Consider the following 13,380-nt stretch of genomic DNA (forward strand, 5'->3'; position numbering starts at 1 on the left):
AGGCTGTATATGCTGCCTTTATGGTGAGAAATAATACATCAAAGAAAAACACGTTTAAAGTGTATCCAGAGGTGAAACTCTGCCACCAAGCCTGGCACCTGAATGGGACCCCAAGGACCCACATGGTGGAAGGAAGGAACAGACACCCACAAGCTGTTCCCTGAATTCCTCATGTGAGCCATGGTCACGTGTGAACACACACACACACACACACACACACACACACACACACACACACAATAAATAAATAAGTATATAAATAAATATGGAATTTTAAAATCTAAGTGCATTCATTAATATAGAAAAGCACAGAAAATATTGTACACTTAAGAATCATTAAAAACTGCAAATACAATGCCACCTCTGTAAAAATGATATTAATATGAACATAGGTACTCAGGAGTGCTGTATACATACTAGAAAACTGGAATCATAAAGCACCAGTCGGTAGAACTGTAGTTTGTACAGAGCCGCGTTACGACTTTTATGAGCATTAGACATTTTGGCCTCTGTGAGCCCCTCCCTCCATAAATAAGAGCTGGGAATTCTATGTCTTGATGGCATCAACAGAAAGCTGAGGATAATCAGGCGTAAGAGCTGCCGTCCTTCCTAGCGCTCTGAGCATGCACGGTGTGCCACACCTTGTCAGAGTCATTATCATATGTTAATATCATCATTTTCTCCACTTTTAAGAAAACAAAACCACTCCGTGGACCCTAAAACACCGTGCTTCCCTGCTTCCTAGAACACCTAATTTCTATTTCAATTCCCACCTCTACCTTCGTTTTATAATGTTTCAATACCAGAGATTTTTGTTTTAGTATAACAAAACACTATTTGCACAAAAACAAAAATTGGTGCATGTAAATGGCCCATTTATGCAAAGTCAGCACACAAAGCTGGAAACAAACACAGCCTCTAGGGCAGTGGTTCTCAACCTGTGGGTCACACAACCCCTTTGGGGGTCAAATGACCCTTTCACAGGGGGTTGCCTATGACCATCTGAAAACAGATATTTACATTATGATTCATAACAGTAGCAAAATTACAGTTATGAAGTAGCAGTGAAAATAATTTTATGGTTAGGGATCACCACAGCATGAGGAACTGTATTAAAGGGCCGCAACATTAGGAAGGTTGAGGACCACGGCTCTAGGGGCAGCATCCTTCAGTGATCTATCTTAAGTCATTCGGTTTGGCGTTTGTGGTTTCGCCCACCAGAGGACTTCCTGCTAGGACCAACCAGCAAGGACAAACCTCTGGTTTTCAGGGCAAAGCAGGCACTGAGAATGGGTCTGTCTGGTTCTTCACGTACGATGATGACGCTGTCAGTCCACCCTGGTCTTATTTCCAGGGCTGGGGAAGGGCTGGTCTTGCTCCAGTCTCATTCCCTCATCCAGTCTGACACGCATTTGGACAAGCAGGACAGGTTTGGGTGACGACGGGAAGGCACTCGCCCAGCCCTTCGCAGAATTTCAGACATCATAAACGGGTGATCTTTGCCAAAGGTAGAGTTAGGTAAGGCTTGATATGTCTGATACTACAGAATCAGTCTCCCAAACAGGTATGACTAATTTATACATTTGTTTATATGTTAATTTGTTCAGACTCTGTGGGTTGAGCAACTAACCTGGTACCGGGCACGGTCCTAGGAGCGCCTCACACAGACGTCCCCAGTCTCGTGATGCTGGAAGGACAGACACCGAAGAAAGGTGCAAAACATCAGGAAGTCAGGAGCATTGGAGGCTCAAAGAGTGTGTGGCAGAGAGTCACACCACCTAAGGAGTCAAGGGCCCTGGCAGTCCTGAGCCACAGCCATTAAACCAGGTCATGGAAGGTCAATGGGAGTTGACCAAGGAAGGGGGACGAGGAAATGGAGCAGGCAGGGAGATAATTAATGCCCAGAATCTAAGGCTCACGTCGCCCAAGGTCCTGAAAGTGTCCAGAAGGTTTGGAGAGTGTGGCTAAGGACAAGGCTAGAAAGGCAGGCAGGCTGACAGAGCCAGAGAACGCATGGCTGTCTCTTTGAGCCTACCTAAGGAGCTGGGACTGCCTGCTGATGAGTTTTATGTCAACTTGACCCAAACTGGAGTCATCAGAGAGGATAGAGCCTCAACTGAGAAAATGCGTCCTTAGCAGGCTGTAGGCAAGCCTGTGGGGCATTTTCTTAACTAGTGATTGGTAGGGGAAGGGCCCGGTCCACTGTGGTGCCATCCCTGGGCTGGTGGTCCTGGGTTCTATAAGAAAGCTGCTGAGCAAACCATGGGGAGCAAGCCAGTAAGCAGCACCCCTCCATGGCCTGTGCCTCAGCTCCTGTCTCCAGGTTCCTGCCCTGCTTGAGTGCCTGCCCTTGCTGCTTTTGATGATGAACTGTTATATGGAACTGGAAGTGACATAAACCCTTTCCTCACCAAGCTGCTTTTGGTCACGGTGTTTCATCCCAGCAATAGTAACCGGTTAGCAATAGACAGACCGTGACTGCCTCTTTTCATTGGGAGCCATTGCAGTTTGAAATGCCGGAGTTATGCTAGCTTTTTATCACTATAACAAAACGTCTGAGATAAACAACTTAAAGGGAAAAAGGTTTTATTTTGTCTCATGGTCCCAGAGGTTTCATTCCACGATCATTTGGCTCTGTGGCTTTAGGCCTGTGGCAGCACAGGAAGTAGGTCGTGGTGGAACACGTCACTAAGGGGACCTGTCTATCTTCTGGAGACTGGAAAACAAAAAGGAGAGGGGCTGAGGTACCAGTATACCCACTAGAGCTCACCTCCTAAATGTCCCATCACCTCCCAATAGCACCACAGACTGGTGACCCAGCCTTCCACACATAAGACTTTGGGGGGACACCCAGATCAGAATGATAACAAAGTGCTTTGTGGTGTGTGGTGTGTGTGGTGTGTGTGGTGTGTGTGGTGTGGTCCTTTTAGTGTGGGTAGAAGAGGTCCCCAGTGCGGTGCTTCCCACCTGACAAAGAACCACTAACCCAATGCATGGCAAAACCCAAGTCTTGGTGGCAAGGGAGACACAGTGGACATGAGCCCTGGATGCAGAGAAACCTGGGCTCAGCTAGCCAGAGCTATTGTGACCAAAGCAGCAGGTGGCATCCCACATCAAGCACCCCTAGAGCACCTGGAACTGTTGGTAACTTTTTGATAGCTCTTCCCTGATTAGCCTTATCTCTACTCATTCTCCTCACACTCATAATATTTTTGATTTTCTGGAAGTTTCTCATCATGCACCCTGATCACAATCCCTTTGTAGTCCTTCCATGTCTTATTTGCATGCCCATAGCCAGACAGGGCCGAGCAGGCCTGTACTGCCCACAGGGATCTGGCTGGAGCCAGCCTCCGGAACTTGACCAGTGGCTGCAGGCAGAGAGACTCAGTTCTGCCTCAGCACCAGAGACCTGTGACTCCAGCCCCAGAGACCTGCTGGAGTCAGGACATCTACCCCTGCTACTTCCATCTGTGACCTACTGACTTGTTCTGCAAGGGACTGTACTCAGCTGGTGCCTTGGAGCCTTCCAAGAGCATGGGGCTCTAACAGCTGCAACAGTACAGCTGGACAAATCAAAGCCTGACGAGAAGAACCAAGCCGGAGACAGGAGGCAGCGTCTACCAACTGCAGCCTTTGGTGGTAGGCCTTGGATCACCAGTGATGACTGAATGAACACAGATCCTGTGATAATGCGTGCTCCAAATTGGTTTAGACAATGGAAAGATGCCGTAGATGCTTCTGCACCCTCAGCTTCCTGCCCAACCCAGAACTATACAAACATGTATACACTTACAGCAGGCAGGGAGAGGAACATTACATCCTCCTGCCACTACAGCTTTATAGTAAGTCTTGGTTCCTGGTCTATGACTTCCTCCTCCTCCTCCTCCTCCTCCTCCTCCTCCTCCTCCTCCTCCTCCTCCTCTTTCTCCTCCTCCTCCTTTTCTTCCTCTTCCTTTTCTTCTTCTTCTTCCTCTCCTTCTTTTCCTCATCCTAAATTGTCTTATTTTTCTTGGCCTTTTGAATTCTGTGATTTTGGGAAATCAACTTCTAAAAAAAATAAAATCTACCAGGATCCAGGCATAGTGATGCATGCCTTTAATCCCAGTATTCAGAAGCCAAGGTAGGCCAGTCTCTGTGAGTTCAAGACCTTCCTGGTCTACATTGTTAGTTCAAGGTCAGCCAAGGCTACACAGTGAAACTCTGTCACACACACACACACACACACACACACACACACACACAGACACACACACACACACAGACTCTATCAGCATTTTGATAAGGATTGCCTTGAATATAAAGACTAATTGGGATATGACCGGTATCTGTGCAGTCCTGAGTTTTTCTGTCCATAAACCAGATTTCAATCTCTTTCAATGATCAACCCATTTTTCAAAGAGACCTTTATTGAAGAAATAGCTGACATTTTTAGGATGTTGTAATAGACAAACATTAACAAAAATATTAATTGAATGAGATAGTGTCTGGAGAAAATACTTTGCAAAGTGGAAGATATCATATGAATTTAAGACTTTTCTCACCAACATCACTAAGTGCAACATTTTGGAAAGTGAAAAACACCCAGTGACTACTGATCAGCCAAGATGCTGAGGCCACACAACCAGTACGTCACATTGGTGAGCAGGAAGAGAATTAATTTACTGGTCTGGAATAAGCTCTTTAAGAGTTTTCTATCAGGATGTCTTTTATCCAATAGCCACTAGATGGCCTTCGGGGAGGAAATGCCATTATCCCTTGTATCTCTACAGGGTCTCACTGAATGGAAGCGCTTCCCAAACTACAACTGAGAATTGGGTGCCGCCACCAGCCCTCAGTGGAGGGTGAAACCCTTGAGGTGCTCAGGTCTCCTCCTGTCTTCACAGGAATCCTCAACTGTTGAATAATCCTTCAAAAATGAAGACATTGTTGCTTCCCGGAAACCGTCCTTGGTGAGGGGGTTCTCTGACATTTGCTGTCTCTGGGTCTGAACTGGTGATTCCCACCCCTGCCAAGCCCTCCAGTACCCTCCTTCACCTGCCCAGCCCTCCCAACCACACATGACCTGATTCTCATCTCTTTCCTTGCTCTGATAATATAGAGAAGAAAATGGCAAAGAATGAGTCTTAGGGACATTAGCATGGTTTAAGAACATATTCTAGTCTCTCGGGTCTCTGGTTGATCAAAGCAGCAAAGAGTCTGGGACTGAGGCCCAATAATGTGTGTCTAACAAGCTCTCCAGATGACTCGGGGACTCCCAAACCCAATCTGACCCCATAGGGGTATGTATTTATGATTGGCTGTTTTATTTACCCTGTAAGGATAGAAGTTAAATTGTAGAAAGCTGATAATAACGGAAATTATTTTATCCATAAATATGCCTGCTAGCCTGCTTTCTGGTACTATCATGAAATACCTGAGGCAATCCACTTACGAAAGAGATTATTTTGACTCACACTTTGGCTGGTTGTAGTAGCTGTTGATGGGTTGACCTATTGCTTTTGGACCTGTGGCAGGCTGCCTGTCATGGGGCATGGCATAGCAGGATTGTTCAGTTTATGGATAGGAAGGAAGAAGAGGGGGCAAGGGTCCCACAGTCCCCTTTGAGGACACACCCTTAATGTCCTAAGGACCTCTCACCAGACTCTACCTCTTAAACTCCCACCAGCTGCAACTAGCACCACTCTGAGGATCAAGCCTTTAAGATGGGGATCCTTGGGGGACACTCACAACCCAAACTATAGCACTACACAATGAATTTTGCTCAGTAGACACACATGTACCTTTAAAAAAGATAAATCCCAATTCAAGTCATAGGATACTAAGCCATTTTATGTTCATTGGCAACTCTCTCTGTCTGTCTGTCTCTCTCTCTCTCTGTCTCTGTCTCTCTGTCTCTCTCTGTCTCTGTCTCTCTCTGTCTCTGTCTCTGTCTCTGTCTCTCTCTCTCTCTCTCTCTCTCTCACACACACACACACACACACACACACACACACACACACACACGATGTCACTTCAGTCTTGATTTGGTTGAATAAAACCTTGGAACCTAATGGTCATGTGGTCTTCGACATAGCCTTCTAATGATGGGCATGGACAGGCCAGTTATCCTTCCTTCTCCTCTCCAGGGACTGACTCAGTTATCCTATGGTTCACTCAGGTCTCCCCCGACAGTTGTAAGGGAGTAAATAAAGGTCATATTTGAACTTGACAAACCAGAGTGTCATCTACTATTTATGTACCTGTCACCTATCTACCTGTTGGCACCTGCTACTCTGACCCTGAGAGGGCCAATCACCTCCCCCAAGCTTCACTATCAATTTTCCCACAGGGGCCATGCTCCCAGAGAGAAGGGATATACAGATGGTCCCGGGGCCAATTCCACATACTGTGATTATTTGCTGCATCCTGCAATAATAGACTGTTATTTCACTGTGTGCAGATGCACAATCACAAGCCCATTGTGTGTCGGGCTGGAGCACATATGCCACCCATTTGCCTGCCTGGGCACTCTGCCCTGTTCCCAGCAAGCCCTCCCGGACTGCAGAATGCCACACGTGCTAGATAATTACCAAATACTGGGAAATGAGCCACTAAAGACTGCATCCCCTTCCTCAGCACAACTGACAGGCTCCTTCCCACCCCATGACCCACCACCAACCACCCCATCCTTTCAACCCTGCTAGAACCAGCTGCTTCCCATAGACCTCCTGTGCCTTCATCACAGAGAGACAATAAATGCCAGAGAGCAGCACACTGGGGAAGGGCACTCTCGGAAGCCAGTAAAGCACAATGATTTTTTTTAAAAATGCTTAGCTGGTCTGTATTCAAATTCTGTTTCTCTGCCACACCTAGCAAGGCTGGGAACTGAGCTTGTTATATGCTTCTTCTAACCCCTATATTCTCCAGTGTAGAAAGAGATGTCGAGAAGACCTTCTTCTGGGTGCTGTGAGGACTCCAGACTCACAATCATAAAGTTGTCATTATAAAAATACTCCCCGCAGTGCTGGGCAAGCATCAGTAGTTGGTGGTCATTGTTCGTGATAAAGTGTATTCACTAAAAGGGCCCTGGAAAGGGGAGGGACTTGAAACACAGACTGATCCCACAAGGGCCAGGGATTAGTGGGGTACGGAGAAGCTGTGATAGTTTCAATTGTCCACTTCACATAGCATAGGGCAGTGGTTCTCAACTTGTGGGTCATGACCCCTTTGGCGTTGAATGACCCTTTCACAGTGGTTGCCTAAGATCATTGGAAAACACAGATATTTGCATTATGATTCATAACAGTAGCAAAATCATAGTTATGAAGTAGCAATGAAAATAATTGTATGGTTGGGAGCCACTACAAAGTGAAGGACTGTATTAAAGGGTGCATTAGGAAGGTTGAGAACCACTGGTGTAGAGTCATCTGGGAAGAGAATCTCATTGAAGAATTGTCTAGATCAAGTTGGTCCTAGGGCATGTCTGTGGGGAGGGGGGGAGATTATCTTAATTATCTGAAAGACCTGTCCACTATGGATGGCATCATTCCCAAGGCAGGAGTTTCTAAACTGTATGAATGGAGAATGAGAACTGAGCACAAGCCAGCAAATAAGTGAACAGGCAGAAATTCAAGGCCCTCTGTTCCTGATTATGGTTGTGATATACCCAGTTCCCTCAAGCTCCTGCCTCTGTGACTTCCACCCAGCGATGGACTGTAACCTGGAACTGTGGGCTAAAATAAACCATTTCTCTCCTAAGTAGCTTCTATCTGGGTATTTTTATCACAGCAACAGAAACCAAACTAAAACAGAAATTGGTGCCCAAAATGGGATTGTTGCTGTGACTAAACCTGACCGTGTGGCGTCTAAGCCTTTGGAATTGTTTTGTGGAAGGAATGTGGAAGAAATTGGAATTTTGTGCTCCGCCCCCCCTCAAAAAAAGCTATTGCATACCTTGAGCAGAGTGAATGGGCCATTCTTATGGAAACTGAGGAGAATGTTAAGAAAGGCACAGACAGTGGAAGTGTACGAGGTTTCAGTGAGAACAAGGATTCTGTGGGGGACTGAGATGGGATCATTCATGTGATATTGTGGCCAAGAGTCTAGCTGCGTTCTACCGGTGTCCTGAGAACACAAGCTTGAAGATGATGGACTAATTTGTCTGTCAGAGTAAATTTCAAGGTGTCTTAGTTACTTTCTACTGCTGTGACAAAATACTGTCACCAAGGAAACTTACAAAAGAAAATGTTTAATTTGGGTGGGGTTTATGGTTTCAGAGTTAAGAGTCTATGGTGGTAGAGTGAAGGCATGGGGTCAAGAACAGCTGAGATCTCACACCTTAATCAGCAAGTGGGAGGGGGTGGGGAGGAAGGGAGGGAGGGTGGGAGAGAAGGAGAGGGAGGGAGAGGAAGAGAGGAAGAGAAAGAGACCAGGGAATGAAGCCTTTTGAAACTTCAAAGCATGCCCCCAGTGACACAGCTCCTCCAACAAGGCCACACAGCCTAACCCTTCCCAAACAGTTCCACCAACTCAGGACCAAAGTATTCAAACATATGAGCCTGGGCATTCTCATTCCGGCTGTCCTAGGGCTGGTGCTGAAGAAGCAGCTGATGCAGAGATCAGCATGACTGTGTAGGAACATCCTGTGCTACCCTGGGAGGATGGAAAAAGTATCCATCCTCTGGGCAAAATCCTATACCTCAGAGAAGACTCCATCTTTTGAACATCCAAATTCATTTAAAAGAAAAAAATTTAAGCTAAAGGGATTTCCTGCTCCTCAAAAGCAGCTGTGTAGAGGAAAGTCCCCTGGGGTCAGAATACAGAAGCTGAATCAAGGATCCAGGCTACACCTCGAGCCGGCAACAGAATCCGGCAATGTCGTAGGCATTGTCCGTGTGGCAATGGTTTTGTAGACGTAAAAGATGCAAGACTGAGCCGGGCGGTGGTGGCGCACGCCTTTAGTCCCAGCACTCGGGAGGCAGAGCCAGGCGGATCTCTGTGAGTTCGAGGCCAGCCTGGACTACCAAGTGAGTCCCAGGAAAGGCACAAAGCTACACAGAGAAACCCTGTCTCGAAAATGGCTCACGAAGCTCAGCTGAGGCCGGGCAATGTGGGGCATGGTTGAAGTCTCTATGGAGAAGGCCTGAGAAGCCATTTTGTGAAGCTCTGAAGGTGAAGCCGAAGCTTCTGTGGAGACCCCAGCACTGGAGACACCGGAGATGAAAGGCTGTCCTCGGAGGAGAGCCGTAGGTGTGGAGAGGAGCCTACGCTTAAGAGAGAAGCTGTGTGTGCCGTAGGTAGCAGGGCTAGAGGGGTAGGGGTTGCCCAAGCCTTTGGAGCCCAGCCAATTACAGGACAAGCCCCAGATCCTGAACATGGAGATGCTGAATTTGGTGTTTTTCCTGTTGGCTTTTCATTTCTCTTTGGTGTGATTATTTCTTGCTATGTCCTGGATCTTCTGTTTTGAAATAATGTGTTGGGAGTGTGTAATTTGTTGGGTTTTTTTGGGGGGGCGGGGGGAGATTATAGGAACTCACAGTTAAGCGACTTTTGGACTTGTACTAGGATTTTTAAAGACTCTGGACTTTTAAAGTTGGACTGTATTTTACCTTATGAGATAAACATAAGACTGGGAATAAAGGGTGGAAAGCTGAGGCTTAAGAGTAATGTGTCTGAGGCTGTATGGTGGTGGCGCACGCCTTTAGTTCCAGCACTGGGGAGGCAGAGGCAGGCAGATTTCTGTGAGTTCAAGGCCAGCCTTGTCTACAGAGCAAGTTCTAAGACAGCCAAAGCTACACAGAGAAACCCTGTCTCAAAAAAACAAAAACAAAAGTGGTGTGTCTGGGTGTCAACTTGACAAGCGGTGGAGTTGTGATGGTTAGCTTTGATTGTTAGCTTGACACAGTATAGGATCACATGGAAAGAGAGTCTCGGTTGTTTAGATCAAGTTGGCCTCTGGGCATGTCTGTGGTGGATTCTCTCTCTCTCTCTCTCTCTCTCTCTCTCTCTCTCTCTCTCTCTCTCTTTTTAGATTTATTTTATTATGATACAGTGTTCTGCCTGCATGTATGCCTGCAGGCCAGAAGAGGGCACCAGATCTCATTACAGATGGTTGTGAGCCACCCTGTGGTTGCTGGGAATTGAACTCAGGACCTCTGGAAAGAACAACCAGTGTTCTTTACCTCTGAGCCATCTCTCCAGCTCTGTGGTGGATTATCTTAATTACCATAACTGAGGTGGAAGGTTCCGCCCACTACGGGCAGCACCATTCCCTGGGCAGGGGTACTGAACTATGAAAGTGGAGAGCGAGAACTGAGCACTCCCATGCATGGATGCACTCACTGCTTTTTCTTGATTGTGGACGTGACGTGACCCATTCCCTCAAGCTCCGGCCATCGTGACGTCCCCACAGTGACGGGCTGTAACCTGGAACTGTTGCTAAAACAAACCCTTTTAGAGCTGGAGAGATGGTGGCTCAGAAGTTAGACCACTGGCTGCTCTTGCAGAGGATCTGGGTTTGGTTCTCAGCACCCCTAGGACAGCTCACAACTGTCTGTGGCTCTAGTTCCAGGGGACCCAACACCCACTTCCGGCCTCCACAGGCACTAGGTATGCACACGGTGCACACATATACACGCAGGCAAGCACTCATACACATAGAATAAAAACAACTGAGCCGGGCGGTGGTGGCACACGCCTTTAATCCCAGCACTTGGGAGGCAGAGCCAGGCGGATCTCTGTGAGTTCGAGGCCAGCCTGGGCTACCAAGTGAGTTCCAGGAAAGGCGCAAAGCTACACAGAGAAACCCTGTCTCAAAAAACCAAAAAAAAAAAAAAAAAACAAAACAAAAAACAAAAAACAAAAACCAGAAAGAAATAAAAACAACTGAATATTTTAGATGATAAAAAATAGATAAAACATACCCTTTCTTCCCTCAATTGCTTTTGTCGGCTATTTTTAATCACAGCCACAGAAATGAAACTAAAAACAAGCCTTGTAATCCATGAGCAGCCCCTGGCCCTGTGGCAGCCACAGGCCACCCTGTCTGCTGGACTGAAGAGGACTTTTCTCACCCACCCCCTGCTTCACAGCTCAGCCACACCCGAAACAACCCCTCTTTGTCCACTGCTCCTGCCAAGCTCTCAAGGGTTCTCCTGGAGCCAGCCTCTCAGCTTGCTGCTAAACAACACCTTGGGAAAGAAAGGCAGACTGAGCCAGGAATGAGTGGGGCCCGGAGTCCCAGATGAGTCCGACTACTAACATCCATAGGTTTGTTTATGGTGTAGGGTTTGGTTGTTTTGCTTGTTTGCTTTTATTAAATTTTATTTATTCATGGTGGGGGTGTACCTGCAGAGGTCAGAGGACATCTTGTGGAGTTAATTCTCTCCCGCTGCCGTGTGGATCCCAGCGATGGAACTTAAGGCAGCAGGTGCCTCACCTGCACAGCCGTCCCCCTGGCCTTCCTTTGTTTCCTGAGACATGGTCTCATGCCATGCAGGATGGCTCTGAACTTGCTATGCAGCTGAGAATGACCTTCAACTTCAAATCCTCCTGCCTCCTCCTAGTGCTGAAGCAGGTGTGCACCACCATGCCCGGTCCCTTACCCTTCCTGTCTGTGCAGTCCTAAACACAACCCGCCGCTTTGCTGAGCCTCAGCTCCCATCTGTGAAGCGAGAGCTGGATAGGGAGCTTTTTAGAGGCACTTCCAGCAATGACGTCATGTATTCTCCTATCACTAGTCATCGCTTTGCTCCTATGGAGACCTGGTTAACTACAGGCAGACATTCCAGTCCACTCTAAGTCTGTCCCTTGATGTCATCTAAGGCACAGACCTCCTATTATTGTAGGAGGTGGTCCTCAGAGGGCAGCAGGGGGTGGAGTCCTTTGGAGTGTCCTGCCTCTTCTGGGCCCCTGGAGACCAGGCTAGGTTGCCCAGGAAGTAAGTACCTGGATAGGGGCTCAGATGGTAAAGATACATGGTGACACAGTCTACCATCTCACAGGAATCCAAGCCAAGGATAGATAATGCATCCACCAAGCATGCACCGTAACTACTGAGTGCCTAGAGCTAAACCACTCCGGGCACAGCAGTGTCCTCAGCTGTCAGTGCCAAATTCCCAAGAGCCAGGAATCCATCCACTGAAATAACTCCACTTCTAATCTCTCACCCCACAGAGCTCGAAATCCCCCTTCCTTTCAGAATCCTGGGACTCTTGCTGGGGACAGGTGACAAGTGTCCAGATCGCCTCAGCAGTGGGGACACACACAGCAGGGGCCGCACTTCACCTACAGGGTCTTCTTCCCTAAGAGGACCCAGGGCAGAGTGGAGCCGGGAGCCTGGCTCCTGGCTCCGTACTCTCAGCAATGGGACAGTGAGGGAGAAAGGGTACACACTGGAGCTGGAACCCCAGCTATACGGACACAGACAAGTCAGAACCCTCAGCAGCTGAGACTGTCAGTTTGCTTAGCTGGAAGCTGATGTCAGTCACACCTGCCTTGCGAGATTGCCCTGTGCCTTATCAGAAACTATGTGTGACGCCACTGCCCCGGACCACGCGTTTGGTAAAGGGTGGTTATTTTTATCAAGACGCTGCTCGCTTAGCCCCACAATGAACAAACCACGGGAACGCTTTGAGGAGAAGTGTTGAAAGTAGACTCCCAATTCAGAAGCTTTCTTGACACTACGTTATAAAATGGATTAGATCCTGTTTGGATCAAGGAATGGTACATTCGTTCTCCAAGAATTCTGCATTCAATTCAGACAGATGCCAAATCCGCAGAGGATTCTCTCGTGTTCCCTGGAGAAGCCTGGCAGTGGTGGCGCACGCCTTTAATCCCAGCACTCAGGAGGCAGAGGCAGATGGATCTCTGTGGGTTCAAGGCCAGCTTGGTCTACAGAGTGAGTTCCAGGACATGCTCCAAAACTACACAGAGAGACCCTGTCTCAAAGAAGCCAACAACAACAACAACAACAACAAAAGAACCCTGGAGAAGAGGCTGGAGAGATGGCTCAGCAGTCCAGAGCACGGCCTTCTCTCTCAGAGGACCCAGGTTCAATTCCCAGGACCCACAACGTAGCTCTCACAATCATCTTTAACTCCCAGTTTCGGGAGATCTGACGCCTTCTTCTGGCCTCTGAAGGCAGCAGATACGCACGGTGCACAAACACACGTGCAGTGATAATTTTTAAAACTTTAAAGTCCTGAGGAGGGATGCAGACTTTCAGGAGCAGGCTTTCTGAAGCATAGCATGTCCCTGGTCTGACCATATTTCATCTGCACAGTAGAATTATTCTGAAGTGTCCCTAGATTCTGGGTGCCAACCCAGTCCCGACCAATTTCTCAGCATTCTGTTGACTGGAGCCCAGGTTATGAGTAATTCTGAGAGTCCCCTGGGTGAGTC

Source organism: Peromyscus eremicus, chromosome 14, assembly GCF_949786415.1.
Source record: "Peromyscus eremicus chromosome 14, PerEre_H2_v1, whole genome shotgun sequence".
NCBI lineage: Eukaryota > Metazoa > Chordata > Mammalia > Rodentia > Cricetidae > Peromyscus > Peromyscus eremicus.